The 24,383-nt window shown below is 42.0% G+C and overlaps 1 long non-coding RNA gene across 1 annotated transcript; it reads left to right on the top strand.

The window, feature by feature from the left end:
* Positions 1 to 4,825: 4,825 nt before the first annotated feature.
* On the top strand, positions 4,826 to 21,053 carry LOC111271652 (uncharacterized). The gene is made up of 2 exons (XR_015315413.1): positions 4,826 to 7,844; positions 19,960 to 21,053. It is a non-coding gene; the product is annotated as an uncharacterized LOC111271652 (long non-coding RNA).
* The last annotated feature ends 3,330 nt before the right edge of the window (positions 21,054 to 24,383 follow it).

Below are 24,383 nucleotides of genomic sequence, written 5' to 3'. Positions count from 1 at the left end.
TATGATATGGATAGTAATTCTAGGGTGATGATGCGAACATAAAATTCATCCGCCGATCGCTGTGATTCTTGCCCCTCTGTGTTACAATTAGTTTGCTTTTTTTTTTTGCTGCCTCACACGGTACACGTCGCCGCATTTCACCGTTTTAGTTAAGCGTCACACATACGAGCGTTTCTAGCAAGGTGCTGCTAATCACAGAGGCCCTTGCCTATTCCCAAACAGTAATTCGACCCGGTGTTAACTATTACTTTTATAGAAGAAATCAAAGGTTTTACAGGTGACGACGTCACGGCAGGAGCAGGAACACCTGATCGAAGAAAAAAATTTAATCCCGTGTTACACCGCTGCTGTTGTCATCGCTGATCGGAATGCAGGACTGCGCTATTCAAAAACAACAATAACAGCAACAACGTACGTCTGTTTGGAAATGTACAAACTATCCCTCGACCGTTTTTACTTTACTCACTTATTGATTGCTGAGCTAATTAATAGACCATCCATATAGTGGCAGCGTGCATCTGACACAAAGAGAAGAACGACCGTCGGATATGAGTTGGGCAATCTATACTCAATATTCAGTGCCTTCTATTAATGCCCCAGCTGTTGTCTATAGCGGGTTGTTGTTGTCGGCGGGAGCGATGTGGTATAGGTATTGGGAACGTGCAGGAAGGACGCTTACACGAATCGGTTTTTTCTGCAGTTTAGAGAAATATTTAGAATCTAAGTTGTTCACGACCACCTAAAGGCTTAACGTGAGAATTGACGGCTGAATGATGATACTGCATCGTTAACAATCACTGTTTCATCGTCCCATATCAAAAATATCTAGGCAGTCTATTATGTTCCCATAATATACGCAAACTGCCTGAATAAATAGTAGTTCCCAGCTGATCTAAGGCTGGACCATACGTACGCTTAGCCTTCTAATCACAGATGTATTGTATTGCCTACCAACAAAGTCGCACGTTGACCGCCCGTACTGATTGTACACTGTTCATATTAAACAGTTATCCCTCATCGTTTTAGGCCTTACGTGTACATATGAAGAAGTAAATGAGGTCAGTGCGCATACCTGTCTGTCTAAATCATTAACAATCTACTCGTGCACGTTTAATGCCTTCGTAGAGTTATATAAGCCTAAAAGGAAGGAACCGCTTAAATCATGGATGTCATTCATAAGGCCAATGCTGCTTCCCTGAAAGAACAGTTTAACCAATACAAAAAAGTCAAATGAAGGTTATATCGTATTTTTTTTTTTTAAAGCTAGACCCTAAAGTTTGTTTGTTTTTTTATTGTTATTATTTGTTATTATTTGTTTGTTTTTTCCTCGTTATACTGTACTTTTCTATTTTTTATTTCTACTTTATAAACGACTTACGAGATGAGTATCGCGCTTTCAACACTACGTACACATATATGTGCAATACGTGTACATCCAATAGGCCCAAGCAGTTTTATGATATAATTATTGTTCGTGCGATATCAAGCCGGTCGATGCCCGGGGTAAGAGCTCCCTTAATCATTATAGAAAGTTCACACAAGATAAAATATACACGTATGTTCCACGTTCGACAGACAATCAATCATCAACCTTTGGTTCATCTCGTCATGACTTACCGATCACCAAAACACTTTAGAACGCTGTCACCATTGTAAAAAGATCATAGTATAGCGCGCAGGATAGCGTATTCAAAAGAGGCCTGACCTACAAATTAAGTTAGTGCCCAAAAAGTCAGCTAAGATGGATATTTCGTTTCTCTAATGTGGAGATAGATAGCTTCTAATTTTCTATTCTATTTTATAAGATCGTATACATAGTAGCAATAATAACGATAACATTTTGTTTTCCGAAATCAGAATCGTTTATGATAACTGAGGTCGGTCGAGCCTGTGCTGCTATAATATTAGCGAATTTGCCTAGTACTCGAAAGCATAATGCGCAGACGTCGTCAAAAACAGGGTTTGTCAAACAACTATATGCAATAGAAAAGTATTCATACTTTTTTCCACCGTCTATCACTGACAGTTAGTGGGTAACTAGTTAATGGCCACCCCGCTTAGGACGGATACACACACTCACAGACGTTTTTGATCCCAGTTGATATTTCTGTCACTCAAAACGATGGGTCGTAGTTTCGGCTTCGGGGTCGTCCATTTTGATCGACACGCCGAATTCACTGTATTGCTCTTTTTTTCATCACTCTTATTAAATTATTGACACTATGGATATTTAGACGGAGAGATCGTTAGCATTTGCCAGTCAACTACTTCTATATATATATATATATATACTATTTGTATATAAAACAGATGTACGCATATGATATATACATTTCACAAACGTAAATCATAAATGTACGGACCAGAGGGTTCAAAATGTAGCGTGAATGTTTGAGAACTACGTTTTTGCGTACATGAAGTACGTCGTACTGTACATATGTCAATTTCACGCGTCTTTTAGTTCCCGCCATGCATCATTTGATCTCTAGACAGGTTCCAAGGTACACTGACGCGTCAGACGTCAGCCTGGCATGGAGCAGCCACCGCAGGTAAACGCGAGCGTCGTAGAGCGAAAAACGAGTATCATTTTTGCGCGATCACCGACTCAGTAGTCAGCGCATGTTGTCAATTAGGACACGACGCGTCGGGTTGAGAAACGTAGCGTGATGTTGCGTCGCACCCACGTTTACCTTCTACGTTTCATTATTCGACGTAACTTCACTCGCGTTTGTTTATGCCTCTCCGTTCATCTGTGCACAGTGTGAATAGCTAAGTATGGAAGTAGATATTCGTAAGTTACTTCTGTTTTTGTGACGTTTACACGCTCGTTGAGCCGTGTAGTAATACACGACGTTAGTTTGGATTTTCCACTTCATTCTATATTGGCGTCATTTTAAACAGGGAGTACCAGAAAATAGCGAGATTAGATATGTGCAGCAAGATTTCTCTAATCACACACATAGCATTCTTCTAAAGAAAATTTTAATAAAAATTGCTAAGTTAAATCTCGTACCCAAAAAATATGGAAATAAACATCATATGCTGAAACTATTGTCCCGCATCGCTACCTAGGGAATGCTCAACTGTGCCTTTAGAACAGGAAAGATAACACAAAACGCGTACGGATTTGCTAGACGCAAAGATAACCCAGTTTCGGATGCCCTATTTGAAAAATTGATTTATTTCTTAAATGCACCTGGTAGAATGAATACAGGAGAAGGTGTGACTAATACGGCTTGACGTTGTACTAGGATAAGCGTATTTTAAGCATTGGAAAGCTCCTTTATAAAGTAGGAAAGAATCAACTGAATACTTTATGCCGGAGGAGATCATCAAAGAGAAGTATTATGTAGTTCTTTATTTTTGCCGTACCTTTATTTTTAATTTTGCCGTTGCCGTTGTTTACACATAATCATACGCTATATTCCACCCTTGCTTTTTGATCGAAGAAACGAGAAAAAACAACGACGGCTAGATTTATGGGAATCTATATTTGTATAATTTTCTCGATTAAACGCGATACGCCAACGTTTGATTCCGAGGAGTGGCCGAGGTGGGCTTTCGACGAATAGCAATCATTGCTCCCCTACGATACGTCTTCATATACATCAGTGCTATTATGGTCATTTGTGACGGTTCTATGCCAGTACAGATACGTGCACACATCGTCCAACATAATTTACGTACGTATGTAAAACTGGAAGAATTTCTAGAATTAACAAAAAGTGTGGAAGGGAGAGAATGCTGGGATAAAGAAATAGTTCCGTTAAAGGAGCGAAATTTGACGGTAACTAATATTTTATCTGTCGATGATCATAATGAAAATGATATATATATATATATATATATATATATAGAGTCGACAAGTGAAATTTCTGATAAAGCACAGTTCAAAATAACGTCGCATTTAGAAGCAGTCTTCAGTTTCTCGAGGGTATTACTAGGGCAACATTATTACTTCACATAACGTGTGCTTTGTCGGTGGGTATACCATAACAGTAAGCAATGGAGTTCTCAAGTTGATCCTACGTTAAACAGTGTGCTTGCTCTAGCCCTTTCGGTGATTCCATATTTCTATACATTTTTTTCAGTGTACTTAATTTTGTAGAGAAAACGTTCCCTTTCTATGGTAGGCAGATATTCGCTAAGGACTGTATAAGGTCTAAGATATCCGGAATACTGTTCACTGTGAAACTACATTAAATAGTATCAGATGATTGTCTGCTATATAGTAGAGTTTTGTCAGAAACTTAAATAACTATGGTAGCGCTTGTCATAGTTAATCGATGGGAATCGTGTTTTCGGATCGACTGGAGCTACAGATTGAAAATATTAGTTCAGACGCGAACTATGATGAGCGTTGCTTTAAGAAAGCCTGTTTCTGTTAGAATTGTTGCTCAGTCCACCGGCATTTTCAACCCGAACATGCTTCCCTCTTGCGTCATACTTCACGTTTTTTTGGCCATCACCACAACCTAAATAGCGAAATAGTCGTAACACTAATATTGATAAAGACGATAATCGTTTCACTTACCTCTTCTCGTGCTTGCCTCACTCTCTTCGGTTCGGTTAGTTAGGCGACGGTGTGGGGGGAAAAGCTGGGGGCGGTGGGCGAACGGTGGCAGAAATGTTTGACTAGGAGAGAAAAGACCTTTGAAGACGGGCAAACGCCTCAGCTAAGAAGAAATATAGGATAATCACGAACGATGATTCTTGGTAACGGAATACGATATGTAGCTTGTGGTGGTAGCTAGAAATCAAGACAGACGTGCACTTGTAGGGAACTGGGGATAGGGGTGTATGTGCTACATCTTTCCTACGAGAAAGTAAACAAAGTGAACTTTTGTTCATGTCATGCCTGGTAAATTGATTTTGCCTATAAACAGAACCACAACAACTGGCGGCCTCGCCCGTGGTTTGTAATGCTTTGAGCTCCGCCGGCCGGTCCAATGGCCGGCCGGCGGGCCGGCCAGCCAGGCCAGGCCAGCTAGCTAGCTAGCTGACTGTCTGAAACTTAACGCTTGCGACAGCCACTGCGAGGCAATTTAGCGTGCTTGTCTAGAAGCGAAATATTATTGGTATTAGTGGTGTTCATAGTGTAGTAGAAATCGTAGCTACGAAACAACTGGCAACAGTTGGGCTATGTATCGCACAAACTGTGTTGAATTGAAGGTACTTCGATGACGAACTTGGCCTTCATGACACTACTTCATCGACATGACACTAAGCAAAGGCATCGAAAGGATAAGGATGATTCGATTTCACAATGGACCTCATCACCATCATCGACGACTCCTACATGATCGCGTTCTTGCTTACGTGAGTGAATCCACGGGCGAATGCGAATCGTTCGAATTGAAATGATGACGCTGTTACAAGTTCGTCTTCGAGTGGTAGTAGTTTACAGAAACTTCGGGATTCGATGAGCTTAAAGACCCCCCGGTCAGAAATACACACGCGCAATCACGTTTGTGTCGTGCATTTTTTGAAAACGTTTTGAGAGTATTTGTTCGTCAAACTGTTGTTATTTGCTTAATCTGATTGGATGTTAAGGAACAAAGCTCAACCTTCTAGGAGCGTATCCCTTCTTTTGTATGTTCTTAGTCAAAATAACAACTGAGTTATTAGGCTGCACACCGCCTCGAAGTGGATGTACGGGCTTACCAGATCGAGAGGCATATCAGGAACAAATTGCCATCTAAGTATAAATAGGTGGTAGTGAATATTTGAAATAGAAAAAGAAAAAATATGCTTTTTTTTTCCTATGAAAAATCCTAGCATCGTTGGCTTTGGTCAGGCTTTGGCCGATTCAGTTCATCTGTGTTTTCGATAAGTGCATAAATAGTCATCGTCTCGCTTTACGGCCATTATCAATTTTATGACGAAAATGGAAAATGTTGAGCTGGTATATATATATACGTGTAGTCGCAATATTCCGCGTGATCTTGTCATGTGACTCACACAATTGCTATCGTTTATGATGACCGTTTAGTGGCGTAGAGTAATAAGTAGGTGCCAGTAAGTCATTATCACGAAAGCTAAACTATACACCGGAGTATAATAGTACATGTGAGGCAGTAGCTTTTCTAATTTAGCTTGAGAGCTTTTTTTGGTCATTTGTTTGTCGGTAGCCGGCAGTAACGGTAGCTCGCTCTGTTCGTCCTACAAAGAAATCTAACTGAAGTGCTCGCGACAGCGGCGTCAGCAAATATTATATCGCGCAGTCGTATGGTGTCATTAGGTAGGCCTTTTAACTTTATGACATTGACAAGTGAAGGGATGAACCACTGCGATCCGTCTTGCTTACGGACATCTTCGTTATCCGCCATAGCACCGCCGACCGGCCTATGTTCAGCGTGTAGCGACAACAACATCATTATTGTCAACAATAACAACCATTATATAAGTCAAGAAGACGGTGAGCAATATAAAGGAGAACGAAAAAATGGAAATGAAAGCGTATAAGTGTAACAACTTAGGCATTACGGCGCGTGATCCCTGAGACCGGTGGTTTTCTACACGCGGGTCAGTCTGAGGTAGTACTGCTACCGCCACTACTGCTGCTACATCATAGTCATCTCGTTTACTTGAATGATTGCCGTACTACGAGCCAAAGAAGCACGAAAAGACGTATGGCAGGTCCGAACTACAGAATGCTTAATAATAAAAACTGTGCGTAACCATGACCGCCGCTGTTAGATATTGCTGCCGGTATATTGTATTGTATTATAGATACTGTCAGGGTTACTGATTGCCGCCGCGGCCGGCACTTCATCTCGTCACTCTACGCTGTCGTTCTGTAGGTCAAATCATAAGCACGTGGGCCATGGAGTATTATTCATCCCATAGAAATTGTAGTCCTGAGTTGTCTTGAAGCATCGCTTTTTCAACCCTATTGAAAGTGTGGAAGTGGAGTGAAATATAGACATAAAGGACTACGGCCTGAAAAGGTTACCGCCAGCTCCCCCCGAATATGACCAAATGAACTTGAACGAAAACGATAACATAACGAAGAACCAGGTAAGACTCGCCCGAGATGCCGACATTGCTGTTCACGGCGTCGTGCGGCGTTATATCTAAAAGAAGATTTCCACAGAGGCTCGCGTCCCTTTCGGCTCATTCTAAATATCGTATTTTTTCTGTAGCCGCTTAGCATCGTCCAAGTTAAGCGTTTGGTACTCCACATTTCCTATGTTTCTTCCCTTCATAGATAGAAGTAAGGGCAAAATTTTAATGCTTAACTTATTGCGTTTTTCGCGTCGGCTGCATCTTGGCGAACGCGGTTGTTTAGCTCACAACGCTAGTCGCGATCGTGGCCATACGACCACGGTTCTTAGCGAAGCAGGAGAAGCAATGCGTGCCGCATGTCGGATGACTGTTCCAATTTTAGTGCATGACTTTTTAGAGAAGTGGATTGGCCGCCTCCTATGCTAGTGGAGTGGTCAGTCAGCAACGGATCGTCGGCTGAACGAATGGCTGACAGCGATAACGGACAAGCAGCAGTGAAAAAAAAACTCAAAGAAACCGGTGGGCGATACCAAAATAATCAACAACATCGTCTTCGCCACACCGTGAGCACGGCAGCCATCGTCACTACCGTTGCCATCAGCAGCAACAGCACCGACGGCGCCTTTCATCTTTTCGTCAGCGCCAACTATTTCCCGCTATAAACAAAAAAAAAAAAAGTAAAAAATAAACGGGCGAGAGAGAGCGAGAAACAACGGCAGCTGCTCGTTTTTGGGTTCGAGTGGCAGAGTCGGCGACTTCGTGCGCCGTCGGAGTCGCGCTTATCTTATTTTTGAGATGCTATTCCCCAGATCTGGAGGAACAGACGGTAAGAGCAGGTAAGGGGAATCGGATGCCCTGTCCGGTATGCGTATATGGGGTGTGTGCATATGTCTGGGCGATTCTGTCGCTGTGTATTGCTTATGTTGTGATCCTTTTGTTACGTGCTGCTGCTGCTGCTGCTACTGCTGCCTGGTCAGCTTTCTTAGACGATATGATTCACTGAAGCCAACGCGGAGCAGGGATCTGTAGTATGAGCAGCCAGTTTACTGATAGAGAGCATTACTGATTGGCCGAAGGGATTTTTCCGCGTAGCATATTCCTTAGAATGCGCACGCACCTTTTCCCGCTTGGATCTAGTTGTATTGTCTCCATTAGCCGAACAGCAAGAGTTACTGGATTTTCCTGTGCAAAAGAAATGGGAGTGCATGCAAGTATTCGCGGCTCAATGCATGGTTCAAGGCGAGGCCAGTCGGCAAAAGAAAGAAGGCCGTAATTTGATGGCGCTGAGAACGCATATATAGACGAACGGCTGAGCTAATCTGGACGTGCAAGACAGTAATTCTGCCGTCCAAACACGGCGGAGGTTCCGGAAAGGCCTGGATTGGATAGCCAGTGCAGAAGTTCATGTATCCACCCAATCGCTGCATTCACCGCATTTGGTAGCGCACAAGATTTTCGAGTTCGTTTATAATGAATCCTGTCCCTCGGTTGATGTTAGGCACACATCTTCAAATTACAGTCGCTGCCACAATCTTCAACGACACTAGAGCCATCCAGACGTTATAACACTTCTATCGCCCTGTTAACTGTGTCCAACAACGCCATTGTGCGTAGTTTTTCCCTGACAATAACGCCGCCATTATTGCTGCTTCTGGCGCAGGTTCTGTTATTATCGGTAGCAATAAATTTTCAGTATAGCTATCTGCGTGTATTGACGGCGTTGAGCGACGCTCTAGGTCGAATCTGTGCGTTGCAGAGATGTTTGCTTTGTCTAGCTTTCGCTTTTCCTTCTTCCTATTCTCCTCCTCATGTTCTTCCTTTTTCCCTTGCTACGTAAGTTCTTCTGTACGTTTTTCTTCTGTGCGGATGCGATTTATTTTGGCTCATATCTGGGCCCGCTTCACCATCAGCTGCTCTCATTCAGCTATTCATCTTTTACTAACGCTTGATCTTGCTGCTGTTATCATCACGCATCTCGTCGGTGCTACTACTGATTGACCCAATGTAACACGTTAGAAGTTAGCCGGCGGTTTGAATATTAGCTATCTCGCATAAACACCCATTGCCGTAGACTAGTTTCATAGCTTCTGTTAGTTCCTTAGCGTCGAAGTTGAGCTCCTATTTCTGCTAATTTGTCGAACTTGGCCATTCGCTAACGAGCGACTGATCGTCGCCGCCATAGCAATTAGAACGGGAACGGTACAGTAACAGAAAATGAGGTGTTTTTAAAATAACAGCCATAATGGCAGCTGATTATTAGCTGTAGTTACTGTTATTATAGCATAGACCGATAAGTTTTTTTAAAGTGTGCCATAATCGGTTTAAGTGAGAACAGTTCCTACCACTGGCATTACGTGATGACCTCGGTAGTCATTCATTATCTCGTACGATCAGATGCGCGGAAAGAGGGGGAGATGGGACAGGAGGGCACGGAATGGAGCGTTAAAGGAAGACGAAACGAAACAATCGTGCTCTATGAAGAGAAGCGCCAAATATAGTAATCCGGTTGACCGCTACAAGATCGTGGTTACGTTCATATAATTCTGTTCGAAACTACGATGGTAACTACAAAACACTACACAAACAGTTCACAATCAATGCTAGTTTTTCGGAAGAATATAGTAGAACAGAAAATAATATAGGTAAGCTGGCTAAACACCAAAACACTCGACAGTCATTGTGAAACGGGATCTGCCACTCGATAAAAATCCGAATCTTTGTTCTTCATTTATTACTACTAGCTACATAATAAATAGTAACAGTGCGTTGGGAAGGTACATGTGCCTATGTTTATTTAGGCCTAATACAATGCCATGTTGTGATAATCCATAAGTTTAACATATTTGTATAGGTATATTCAATCGACCTCTCGTCCTCCACTGCTAGGTGATTTTTTTCGATCCGCAACAGCGCACAAAATTACAACTGACTTTTTTTTTTTCGCCAGGGTGGACGGCGTGCGCGCCATAAGCCGGGCCGTATGTTCTCTTATTGATAAATTCACTTATTTACAAGCGACAAGAAAGAGCTCGATAATAATTATCTTTGTAACAAGTTCCATTTGTGGTGGCAGCTATAATTAGATTAGCTGTTATTCAATGAATAGCATCACAGGTCTTCATTTGAACTGAATATATGGAGAAGATATATGGTAAAAGATTCTCTTTAGGTATATTTCGAATGGCTTCGAGTATATATCTATGTCGAACTAGCAAATCCCTCGGACCTTAAAAACGAATGTAACTATGACACAGGCCGTTCATGCATAAAAATGAAATTGGATGCAACATAAGCTACCACGCGTTGTATCCTATTTAAGGTGGAAGGGCCCGGTCATCTGTTCTATACACTGCCGATAAGGCCTAAAGGAGCAATTATAACTAGAGACCTGATGCAGGAAAGTTGTACGATACAACTCCGACTTCCTTATACTTAATATCTGCGAAAAAAACATCGACAGACATTGCTCGTTATAGATTTATGATGTTAAGAGTTTTAGTACTAGCTGAAGTTACTATTATCGTTTTATTACACATTAATAACTAATGCAATTATATATCATAAGTAACAACAGCCGGTTGAATGTGTCCGGCACTGTCCTTTAAAATGTGACCCAGCGCTAGATTTTTGTGGGATTATACCGGAACAATTGTGTTGTTCAACAACAGCAGACGCCGACATTAGCCAACAACAGTTTCGTTGACGCAGTTACTCCTGCATTTGGTTGGAAAAAAAATTACATTGTTACATTAAAATGGTCCTTGTGCCAACAGTACATCGCGTCGTTACGTATATAAACTTACGAGAATGGTCGTTTGGTTATGTCAGAACCCAGTTATATTTACGTTACGTTTGTGATATTGCAGTAATCATTTGTCGACAAAACTTTACTACCCTCAGTAAAGGAGTTGATTTAATAAGCAACAACGGTTACTGTTAGGGCAGCATGACATAATGTCATTACGGTCGTCGTCGTTGCTTTATGTTACTATTCAAAGCATTCTAGCACCGCACTTTTGTCGTTGTGCTGGCGTCATTATATACGAGAACATTATATACAATGTAAAGGTCACAGTAGGACCTTAATATTCATTATAGTCAGCCGATGTATTTATCTATTACCTTATACAAGCAACGCAGTTACAAATAACAGTAACAATATAAATTAATTACAGAATAGCGCATCACAATATCATTTGTGCGCGAGCTCTCGTTTTCAATTCACCAACGAAGGATTTTAATCCTATAGTTGCTATTTCTGCTGTTACTATTCGATAATGTCCTCCTTTGACAGCGGAAGGAGATCGGCTCGAAGGATGCTAGACGTATCATCCTGTCGTAGATATCCGTCGTTCTGTGCATCCTTCGCGCATCGCGATTGCCATCATCGATCGTTGTCGTCAATATGTCATTAGCGATAAAGTATATCCTATTCACCTATATGATTTCCTCTATGTATTTAACGGCCGATATTGCCGTTAGGCGTTCACAGCGTGGAACAACATGTATAGAAGGTAAATAAGTTACCCGCTAAGCTGTTGCGGACACCCGCTTGCCCACTGATTGGCTCAATCAGCCACCGTTCTGACTCGACTAATAATAATAACAACAACAACAACGGTAAAACTAACACCGATCACATTGTCGATGTGTGTGTTTTGTTTATTAGTACTATAGTTAGCGTCATGGAAAGATACAGAAAAAAAAAAAAAAAAATAGTGACTACATCGCAAAAGTTTATTGTTTCTCAATGGTCTCATGCGTGCTTGGCATGCGGTTACGAAGTTTTCTCAAGTGTAGATACGCAGATGAAAAAATCTCGATTTTTGTTAGATGTGACCTTAAGCTGGCATTGCCAATCGTGACTGATCAGGGTGACAATTTAACACCTGGGTACAGATGACTCGTCAACTCTGTACACATTTACTATACGTGAGAAGCTCACAAACAAGGTAGCTACTTGACGGCCTGCTAAAGCCGAAGCTCCTTTAGACGAGCATCTTCTAAATAAAACCTACCGACATTCGACGTGATCATCTCCCTTTTTTTTTTTACCGCATAAGCTGAAAGTGTGTTATTTTGCAGCATATTGCAAATGACAGCAATGCACTATATTTTAATTCCGTGATGATTTCATGTTGGTGTTCAGCCAGAAAATTCTATCTTGTTTGTGCGTCTGCAACTTCTAGCAATTTGATCAGTCAACGAGCACCGTTGCCGCCGTTCTGCCGAGCTCGATCTATACCTCAGTCCGCTCAACCGATATTCTACCGCTTTATTGACGTGCCTATGTTCAGTTATTATTCTCATATGCAGAAAACGACAGAATAGGCAGCGGTAGTATTCAAACCTCGACTGGTATAGGGCACAGTGGTCTCGTACATGAAGACACGCTGAGATTTTGGTGAAGACAAGCTGCCATTTTGCAATAAGATCACGCCCATTCAGTCGGGTTTTTCGATATGGATGTTGGGAGTTTTGAAAAATCTACTGCGATAAGTAAAAGTGAATGACGGTGGCAGAGGCTCCTGCTGGCTGCTTGTGGGCCGGTATTGTTGTTCGATTCGCGTCGTGAACTCACGTTCGTTGCCGAACGGAAGTAAGGCCCTGTCCTGTGTCTATGACCAACCGTATACGTTTCACGAAATAGTCAACACAAACACGTATCTTATCGAAGAAACAGTGCTTCCAGTTCAGAGGACAGAGGAAATGCTACTTCTGTAAAATCTTCCTTGTGGATCCATTGGTGTTAGCGGCCACAAGGCGAAGTGACATAGCTATGGCTCTGAAAAGACGTTTCGCTTGATACAACGCTTGAGTATCCGGCATTTATAACGGATAAATTGTATGATGACGAGATAATTTTCGTTTAATTCTCAGAAATCGAAAAACTCTGAATCAGTATTTCGATGCTAGCTCGCTTAGCTTCCGTTCTAACTAATACTTATCGTTCTAGTCGAGTGAATTAAGGCATTCAGCCTGTATATATTTACGTCCCATCGATCATCGTTGTTTTCAATCGTTCTATATATACGTATATGTCCCAAAACATCACTGATGTTCGTTTAGCTAATACAGCCTAAAAGATTTGTTCGCGAGCTGACCTGAACGAAACTATCGTTTCCCGCAGACGTAGCCTATGATGAATTTTTCTGAATTCTCTACCTGCTAGTGTTTCGTTTGCTCCGTCAAGCAGCAAGGTTATCGCTTTCGTAACTTAGGCTCCCTTATCTGGCCTTCTGGCGGGCAATCGGATCAATGTTGCTCTAACGAAATATATGTTACACAAGACAACTCTATCTAGTTTCTCTCATTGAGACCATGAGAGACGATAAATTTTGCGATACCCTACACGCTAATCGGAAACCAACCGAATTCAATGTCATTGTATGTACGTTAGTATCGTTTGAGTGGCTTCTACTGGCTACGCGATGGCGTACAAAGAGCAGAGACAACTCTGTATCAAGTTAGAAGACGTTTGCCGACTGTATGCATTATCCATAGTCACAGACTGGTCTACTCAATGTCTGCCCTTGGGGCAATTTGGCATGAACGGCGACGTTGGTGATGATAGTGACGTTGAAGATTACGACAACGATTTTGCCACACCACATTGACTTATGTCCTATGTGAGATGACTGTTCCCGCAGAATTGCTTAATATTAATCAAATGCCGTACGATCAGATTTTAGCCCCGCTTTTTACCGCCTACACTCGTGTGAAATGGATGATTCATTGAATAACCCCTTCTATTGACAACATTTTTTGTCAAGAGTTATCAGGACAGACATAATAATATCACTGCATACCGCGTTGCATCTGAACGTGGCCGCGACTTTTACCATAAAGATAAACGCATATTGGTAAAAGATACGCACACGGGACGTCGCCAGTTAAAATGGCAACGTTCGATTCCAATTGGGCATTGCTTGAATTGTAAAATATCCATATTTGCCAAAACGTTTTCAAACGGAGCTTTTATTTTAGATAATAAAATGAGTGCAGTGGTCAAATAGCGCTAGATGTTTAGTTAATTATTCTGCCATTTACCGCATCATGGTTATATGGCGTCGTGGCATTGTTGTCCAGCGCAGGCTCTGTGTGGGGGTAAGCGATTTTTTTTAAGCTTTGCATAACAAGTACTGGATGTATCTTCATGGAAATGAACCAATGGACGCTCAGCCTGCGCACGAGCTTTCGCGGCGACAGCGATAGCCAGTAGCGATTTGTATGCGTGGGTCTGTGCGGCATTGAGTGTGCGTGCGTGCGTGCGTGCGTGTGAACAACTCTACTTGCGCGACGCCACGGACCTGCAATGTTCCCATAGCGATGGCTGGATGGATGGATGGATTGATTGATAAATGGACGGATGGTCATAGGGTCGGTGCCGCAATCAACGTCTACCGGTTTCTGCGTTCGCGTCCACTCCGTGCGTTTCGTCTTCGGCGTAAACTTAGCTCGCAGTCCGTCCGGCGCGTACTTGTGTTGCATAGGCATACCACAAGAAACGTGTTTGTAACCGCCGTTGCCAGTACCACCATAGAGGCCATCATTATGACAGCTGCTCTCACCTGCCTCAAGCGAGCGGGGCTACGTCGGCCTGCGGTTGCCGATCTGTTCCTGCGGTGGCAGCTTATATTGCTCCATTTACTATTAGTCCTGTGAGACTCTGATAATCAAGTGGAACGTAAGACGCCGGTCTGCTAGATATGTCTGTGACCGGCCATTATAGTTGTTGCACCGTCCACCCTTTGCAGGCGATGACTGCAAAGCAGATTAACGTTATCAGGAAGGGTTGTTGTTATTGTTACTATAAGTAGGATCACCATTGCTAGTATCGTTATTAGAACTGATATTTGCATAATAATACACCCGACTAAAATGAAGCTATGGCGAGAGGGGTGAACGCGAAGTGAGAGAACACTGTGTACTGAGCAAGAAATCGTGTTTTACCCAAAGCGTAGGGTGCAGATACACACGGCCATGTTCATCCTATGTTTTTCTTATAGGCAGTAATAACTATATCTCTCTCGAAAAAGGGGAGCCATCTATATGTTACGTACAATTCGTGAACCTCTTTTTTAGAGCGCTTCGTTCCAGTCATACGTTTTGGAGCTTGTTATCTCAAGCGGTATACACTTGTCTGGGTCCCAGGTAATCTGCAATCAGAAATCTTTGAAACGTCTGCTTTGCCATCATTACGTTGGATATTTGCTTAACGTGAAAACAACGTTCAAATGAGGAATGGTTTGGATAAATGGTGGTGAAGTAGGTGACAATTTTCCAGAGCAACGCTGCTGTAGAGGTATGTTGCTATGAGAGCCGTCTTACCTTTCTTGCTAGCTATCGTACTGGTGCGTGTCCACTACTTTGTGATTTTACGGCACTTTGTCACCTTATGTACACAAGTGTGAGATACGTGAACACGCCGAAAGCCACGGCGCTCCAAAGGCTGCACGAGCATGTTGATGATTTTGCAGGCTTAACTATTTTACTTACTTACAAATTATAGTCAGTCTCGTGCTTCTAGATAGTTATCGCTGGCACAATTGTTATGGCTGTCCACGTGCTAGGTTCATGCGCGCCGTAGCAGCACATACGTTTGTCACAGTAGCTTTACAACTGTCAGTAAGTTTGAAAAATTTCATTTACATTTGCTATTGTAGTTCTGCTTCTGTTCGCGCCGCGCAGTCGCCCATCTGTTGTTCGTTCAAGTAACGATTCATACGCCGATAATTGGTGCAACTGTTGTGACGTTTGACGTCGACAGCGACGCCCAGCGGCGATCATCGTCTACCTATTCTAATTTGGCGCCTTTTTTTTTTTCGTCCATGTTGTTGTGTTTCGTTCATTTGTCGCGAAGGTCGTCATGATGATAATCGCCTAAAACAGATGAATCCCGCCCGTTTGCTTTCTTTCGCATTTATCACTTCTATTCGTCAGGGTTGACGAGAAGGCGTTTGCCTTTTTTTGTTCGGTACCCATGGCCCCACGGCGATTATCTGGTCTGCGTCGTATTGCGCTGTGCTGCCACTTCTCAGGGAAGCTACTGTGAAATGACGTTTTTCCTTATACGGGCCACTTGCTCTTCCCGTTAACGAAACTTCCTGATTCGTTGTGGTTAAGGGCACTATATGCGAGTTGAGGAGTATGGCTGCCGTTCAGCGAACGACAATTTATTACTACTGGTCAAAGCATTGGCTAAGGGATTATTCTTATAATTATATGCAATAATTCAAACTACGATTTAGGTACGACATGAAGAGATTGTGCCATCCCGTTGAATGTCAGAAGCTAACTCTTGTCACATTCGTCTTTATTCCGATCCTAGCAGTAATGGCAGGCCGCTATTGTTTAGGCAGATCTGTATACACATAAATAATATAATCATATGATAATATATTGAGATAATTTGAATAAGCCTTTATGTTACAACATTATGAAGGCTCTACAGCGATCCCAATTGTTGCGGTGTAACCCAATTGTTGTCCATTTCTTTTTTGTCTTGGAATTTAATAAGGCGCGCTTGGCGCTACGAGCGTCGTCGTTAGAGCTCGGGACGACAATACAACAGTAATCTTTTTCGTTTTCATAATCAGATGTTGGATCAGTGCAGTGGTAAAAATCAATTACGTAACGTAAATGATAATATTCGATGGCAGAGATTAAATTGAGCAAACGCATTATAAATAACCACTTTATCAGGTTCAGCATTTTTAACGGAGTAATTATGACAAAAAGACTCGTTCGAAATATTGACTGCCAGAAGAGAGCGGATTTTCAAAAAGGGAGCTGTGTTTAACATGAATTGTGGCATCTATGTTAGCGTCTCGGTACGCGCACGTTTGCTAACAATATCGGCTTCGCACGCGCAGGACCGAATCGACGAGCGGGTCCGACGTGCGTGATGAACCACGTTCATTATGAACGACAGAAAGAGATGCGGCTTATCTAGAGTACAGCACAATTTCATCCGAAATCTGAACGTTTCCCAATTTCGAAACGACATCGCTCGTGCAACAATCTTCGTGTTGTTACTCATTGTTGCTATTACAGGCCGTCATCAGACGAGACCAGCTCCGGTACTGGCATCAATTTTGTTATCATGCGTTCATATATTGAGTTATGCCTTTCTTTTACTACTTCTTTACGTATATACTTCCGCATAGCCCGAATCAACGCTCTTATGTTTCCTTCTTCTGCGGCAAACGAAGAACGATTGAACTGCGCGATCGGATCTTGCCTTTTGATGATTTCGCTACTGTACTCCTTTTCTGTCGTTTTATCAGGCCGATTTTTTCATCGGAGCGATCAGAGTTCACGGGGTTTATTCTTGAGTTGTAGAAATAACTCGTCCGTCCCTGTGTCTGTTGACTTTGAGGGGCGATCCAACTTGATGTTGGCAATCGTGACGCGGTAAGGATTTCGCGAGTCGTCGTCTGACCCATATTATTTATACATGCTGTTCCGAAACGGACGTAAATTTTCTATCGCATAACCCTTTCAAGGCCAAACAGTGATCTGACCCATTGTTCAAAACTGAATCTTTTAAACGATATTTATAGCACGAACATTGAGAATAGTGAGTTTACTCTTACACGTATCTTTCAAGTGTATTTTATTTATAATCGTAGAAACACTGTCCCCTAGTTTAGTTTACTCCTTCGTTCGAATGATAACATGGCGGAAGCTCATATAATGGACGCTTTTGCCTACGTTCTTCAAACTACGTGCTGCTGAAGCTAAACGATTCCGGATAACGTTTTTTCGAGATACTTCACGACACTGGAGAACCGAGACACCCGGTAAAGCATCCAAGTTAAACTAAATTAGTAACTCAGCTATATTCATTACGGCAAGCCATTGTAGATGATAACGCGAATTAATTGTCAAATTTCAACTAGTTTCGTCCGGTTTAATGCTTTATGGACCGGCGCAAAATCGCACGTGAGCTTGAAAAGACCAGAATAAAAAAAGCTGTTTACATACGCGAGAAACGGTCCATTTTCGTTATACGTCGAAAAGCTTTTCCCTCTAAGCTGGGTCTACTCAGTTTATACATAAAACGACACAAATATTCTACCTGTTTTCTGAAATCGAGTCATGCATCCTGCCTGATACAAAGCAATCTAAATCTAGTAACGGCCTTAAGTGCACTGATCCGTTCTGAGATCTCCGAAGCCATGAGAATGCCATACGTGTTTTTGGATAGAATGTATTTCTATTTTTTTTTTTTTTATTGGACACACAAAAAATTAGATAGGATAACATGAATATGCGCTGAGCGTGCGCCTCGTCTTGAGCCGTCACACTTTGTAATGGCGTCATATCGAATAGGGTCGATGCGGAGCACATGTTAACTATTCCTTATTCAGCCTATCTATCCTATAACAGCCTTGTTCAACACTGCTCAGATACGTGTATAGCTCTGCATATAGAGATATCGAGGCTTATCACTGAGACATTATCGGCGCTGTTACCATCAATATAGCTATATAAATATTGACACGATTCAAAATAACGGTTATGTTGCTTAATTAATGTCCGGTAGAGGTCTCCATCGGTTGTCGTGAGTTAACCGTTTTGCTGTAACTAATTGGTGCATATATATATTATTGCGACGGTACAATTCACTATCTGTCGTCGGGTCTAACTGGGGTACCGGTCAACGGTAGCTGCCGTTTATGCGTGCCAATGTGTACGCATGGGTTCCAAATAGTGATCATGTGGGGCCATCTCAATATGCTACAGTTTTTTCACTGAAGACGATTCTTGAACCGTTCGACGATCACCTGCTACGTTCCTAAATTTAAAAAAAAAAAGCTCATTCGTTAAATATTCAAGCCAAAATAAGAACAAAGAAACAAAAATAAACATGAATTTTACTGGTAACCACTTATTATGGCAATGTGTTACTTTTAATTGAGCAATATCCTTTTGAGAAAATTATCTTAGGTCAAGATGCAATAGTATTATCTGAAACGACGTTTTTATTCTTGCAGGGAAATACGACGATAAATCTATTTTATTTACTTCTAAATACTTGTTTTTATAAGTAGGACAGCCAAGTTAAATATGATCGACTACAGATGAAGATTTTACTATATAGGCAAAACATGCTACATTCACTGTATTGTCAAACGTGTTGGCTATAATAATGTTGTTAATTCTTCATGCTTAGTGGGCCAGCTGTGATACCAAAGTTTTAGATAACCTTTATATATATATATATATATATATATATATATATACATAAAGAGAGAGAGATTCCGACCTGTGTGGCAGCATTTGTAGGTGCAGTTTTGCATTTTTATTTCATAGTAGATTTGAAAATGCCAGTCAATGTGGATGACGACACATAGAAAATACATGGAAAGCTTGAATAGAAACACAACAAACCTTTACCTGAAGGCCACATTTGTTCTTCGATAGATCTCAAGATAGACACAGCCCTCGTTCCCTCGACTAAAATCTGCGTCTATCTGCAAAATGTGTAAAGTACGTATATACGCAGATCAGCATGTAACTATTCTAGCTACTAGTGCTCCACCTCGCTCTACAACGCCAAATGAGACTAGCTAAAATGTAGATGAAGAAAGAAAGAAAATTGAAGGATCGTTTGGCTGATTTTTTCTCGATTAAGAAAACTCATGCGCTTATCATTGCAAGCGCATCACATGCGAACGAGGACATGTTGTTGTCCATCATTGTTAGTGATCACAGCGAACAATCTTCGTACGAGTTCGAGTGAGTCCATCTCGAACGGGTGGTGGCATACGAATACCGCAAAGCGTGATTACCATTATTTTGATTATCATTACTAGTTTTATTGCTAACATAACCCCATGAAGTTAGCGATGCTTGATCAACATATGCACAAACAATGACACAAACCGCGCCACTGACAAGAGTCTAGTAATTTTTCTTATTGTTTGGTTTACCTATTCCCAGATCATCCGTCAAATATTTCTGGGTTAACGCATTGAATCGCAATGGATCGACCTGCACTGTTTTCGAGATTCTGCCCTGCAGTAATTTTCGAAGTAATGTAAGACGACGTATCTGAACCAAACAGAGCCACCTCTCACCGCAGTTTATACCCGTAACTTAAGATATTTACATAATGTATATATCGAATACATCCGCATCACACTCGCACGAAATTGGCTTGCTTCAAACCCTACGATCTCGGAACAATAAAAAATGCCCTTTTTGATCGCGTTCACCGATGGCGTCTTTTTTCCTAATTAGCAGTAAATAGGCATAGAAAACGTCCATACAGAGACTAATGGCAAGACAGTTAAGGTGAGAAAACACCATACGGTCCGACTGCATAGCATATGAAACTTGTTAGGCCAATGCAAAGAAGTAGGATGAATAATTTTGTTAGATACGATATAATAGTGATTTACGTAATTGGTTCGTTTCGTGTTTTTTGAAAGAAAGCGGACATTTTCATTTCACGTAACGCAGTTTGATTGTGGCTAGACTTCTGCCAGTAATCCCAAATAACCTAATTTAGCTTGCTCCAACTAGACATCGTAATGTAGTCTATCGAATGAAACATTTTTCGCTGACCGAGATTTACTTATACAGTTGAACTACAGGTTCAAACAAGAACCAGCCACGCAGTGTTTATAGAGAAATTCTCGGACGTTACGGTTGTCAAGCTTACTCGTACGGCAAGCATTTGGGCGTCTTTCTCGAAGAAACACAATGCTTCGTTACTACGAAGTGCGTTTAGGCTCCCTTCAGATATCATATTTGCATAACGATAGTAGAAACTTGGTCGGTTTTGTTATTGTACCGTCTAAAGTAGATCATCTGGAAGAACCATAGATACTTAGGTGACTTCAAGCACCTTATATTAACGAGAACAAGTGTCAAGGTGTTATGTCGGGCATGAAACGCTGCATATCAATGACATGGCCGAGCGCAGTTCACTTAAGTCTAGACCAGAGGTGACGCTATGCAAGAATCAAAGGCCCCTCTAGCGGGCATCTTCAATTTCGTCGCTTATATTCTATCAAAAAAAAAAAAAACAATTACTCTTCGCCGAACGCCATACTATATCTCATTATCTAAGCCTTCAGAGTGAGGTCCAGCTTCTCGCTTTTCTTCGACGATCCAAGGATTCATATTCAGTAAAATGAAGCTCTCTACGGTACAATCGCATCGGAACGATAGATAATAAAAATAGCAAGACCTTGGACTAGTCTTTTAAACAAAGACGCACGGACAATCGCAGGTCGTCTCAATGTTAATTCTGCACGATGTTTATGTAAGATGGCATAGTTTTACAGCAGATTTCGTGATCTGCAACTACAAAAGCATGCGAGCACAATGTCGACGGTAGAAACTGTAACAAAGAAAAGCTATTCTGTTTACCGAAACTGGCTCTTTCGTCAAACAACAATCGTTATAATAAGTAAAGGCGGCGGCAGCAGCGGCGGAAATAGCAGTAGCGGTAATGATGCTCGTGGTGATGGCGGTGTCTAATGTTCCAAAAAATATAACACGCATGTTTCAGATTGCGTTGTCCATATTAGTTCAGTAGTGATTCGTTTACCGTTACTAGAACGATGAACGCTAGCGTCACTGGACAACCGCACATTGCGCAGTTACTCTTTGCAGTAGTTTATTTCAGTCTATCCTATGGTGAATCGCATGTGGTGCTGTTTCGCAATCGCGATTGCTTTAAATACGATCGCGTGCCGCATCGCGTAAGTTCGACAACTTCTGCGTTGCTGACCCCAAAAGATCCGAACAACTCTTCCTCGCTACGGGAGATCAGAATTTCCAGCTTTCGTCGTCGACGCAACGCATCTCTAATAGTACTGTGTGACCGAGCTTCCTTCATTAGTAGCGTCGAGTTGAAACTTTCCTGGAACGGTCGAAACGATTTTGCTATTTTTATTTCGTAGGAACAGACAGCGCACGAAAAGCGGGTGGGCACAGGAAATGGGGGAGGGAGCGGGGAGCGGGCGGGGGGGGGGGGTAAAAAGCAGGGGAAAGAGACACAAATCCGAAGTCTTCTATGCAGCTCCTCTACTGCTTTGACGTGTCTCGTCTTCGAGTGAACAGCCATTGTAACACTAACACCGCCATCAGAATCCGCAGTCGACAGAATAGCGACTACGGATTCTGAGCGTCCGATGATGCGCTACCGCCATAGAATTCCCAGAACGGATCCATCCACCTCCTGCCAGAGATCCCCTCGAGGGAAATAAATCTTGTTGCTGCCAGTACCGGTGTTGATGGCGGCAACCTAAACATCACCTTTTTGTGCTATTAGTACCGTTGCTAATGCAATAGGAATATTATATATTATAAATATATCTCTAGTAGCTATCTAGAGAGGACATTAAACAAAACCCTTATTCAGCCAATCCGTAAATATATGCTCTGAGCTAACGGTGGCTACCAGCCCCTCCTCTGTTTTAGTCATTACGAATAGCATCCATTTTCCCTTTGCTTTCGCCGCTTGCTAGTGAATACGCGGCATATAACTTTGTTACAATCTGATGGCACTACAGTTCTAACTGCTAGAGTAAATTATTGGTTCGTAAATTTCGTGCAGTCCAGGAAAAGGACAACTAGGACACTCTGTTGCATTGCCATTTCTGCTTTGTTACTACTACTACTGGTGGCGCCGCAGTCAGCCACGATTAGGTAAGTAAATCGGTTAATTGGAGTAAAAATGCTTTAGAATTAGTACTCACCTTATGTCGACAGAGATGGTTAGCAATGCGCTCTAATACGGTAACCTCGGCTTGCCTAGCTTAACCATATAGCGTACTGTGGAAAATGCGGGCGTTTACGTGTGGTTTCCATTGCATCGTCTAGTAAATAGACGAAAACTAGCACGTAGCAAAATATATGGCTGGCTGTCGATCTTTCAATGACTGATTATAAAATAGGGCATTTGCGTCTGCTCGTAAGCAACAGTAAGTCGGTAACATCCAGGGTTAAGCATTGGTAATAGTTCGAGGGTCTCACTGACAGCTATATTTTGCCCTATCGTTATGCAGTTTTTCATATATGCCCAGTGGTCACGTTACGTCATTGCCAATTCAAGAATACTTTATACATCTACGAAAAAATACATTTCGTACGCCCATTATTGTCATATACGTTCAAGAGAAAATTATCTGATGATAGACTAGCTGCTCGGAATTTACCTTCGAAACGGAAATGACTCGCTGAGATACAAGCAAACGACATGAGTTTATATAGAACTATGGGCTTCCTTATCGTTTGATTCGATGCGAGACGATTCTCATGATTTGTTTGTTATGGCATAATTCAATTTCGCATGCCATCTGTTTCTCCTTCAAATTCTCGTTCCGTTCCCTAGCGATGATTCATCAGCTACGAACGAAAATGCCATCCACGCGGCACACCGAGGGCAACACGTACCTGCCCATAGGGGACAGACTCCCCAGAGCTCGAAGCTGAGAAAAGCACAGCAAAGAGGTCCTTTGCCATAGGCGACATTTCTCGCTATTTAGCGTTTCTAACCATTTTCATATGTCGTTGTCGGGAAACGGAGTCAGCCAGACTCACGCCTAGATATTCGAGTCGTTGCGTACCGACACAAACCCATCCGAAATAGAGCATAGACAGGGAACTCTAACAGCAATCTGTTACTAGAGTTGCAGTACAGTGAGTCTGTCAACACTCTTTGCAACATGTCCTTTTTGTCGTGCTGGTGGCCCGTTTACAGCAACACGTGGTGCAACACGTGGTCGTGTTAAAATTAAAGATCGCTCTCGTCAGACGCTTTTAATAATTTCACGCGGACCCTATTCATAACGATAATAGAAGTAATAGCATCAAGCAATAAACACATGGCAACGATCAATTTTAATGTAAGTTTCTATAGCTACAAGTTGTTAAAAACAAAAGTGTGTAGTAAGCGTAATGGTGGCTTTTGACTAAATAGCGCGATTTAAGCTTTGTTATTAGAAGGTAGCTGATATTTGACAAGATAAGCCCATGGAAAAGAGGGACGAATTCATTGTCACGGCCGTATTAAGATTAAGAGTATATTCTAACGGGGGAACTCACCACTTTCAGGACACACACAACCTAACCCTGATCTGGGTTCGGACCCAAAATTTTGGCTAGATAACGTAGAAGAGCATCCACTATGTTGACAGATCAATCGCAATCAGGAGACGGGACAATTGAAGCAAGAATATAGGTTAATTGCAACAAACCAACGGTATGATTCAAGGAGCGTTGAAATGGAAAATGAACGAGGTTTCTAGGTTACGATGGATGTAAGCAGTTATTAGAACAGGGTTACAGTATAATGGCATTAAAATAATATATTGACACGAGGCAGCTCGAACGTCGTAACGAAATTAGTT

The sequence above is a fragment of the Varroa jacobsoni genome, unplaced genomic scaffold, assembly GCF_002532875.2.
Source record: "Varroa jacobsoni isolate VJ856 unplaced genomic scaffold, vjacob_1.0 contig00826, whole genome shotgun sequence".
Lineage (NCBI taxonomy): Eukaryota > Metazoa > Arthropoda > Arachnida > Mesostigmata > Varroidae > Varroa > Varroa jacobsoni.
The sequence above is the reverse complement of the archived record's forward strand: the minus strand, read 5'-3'. Positions and strand labels throughout refer to the sequence as shown.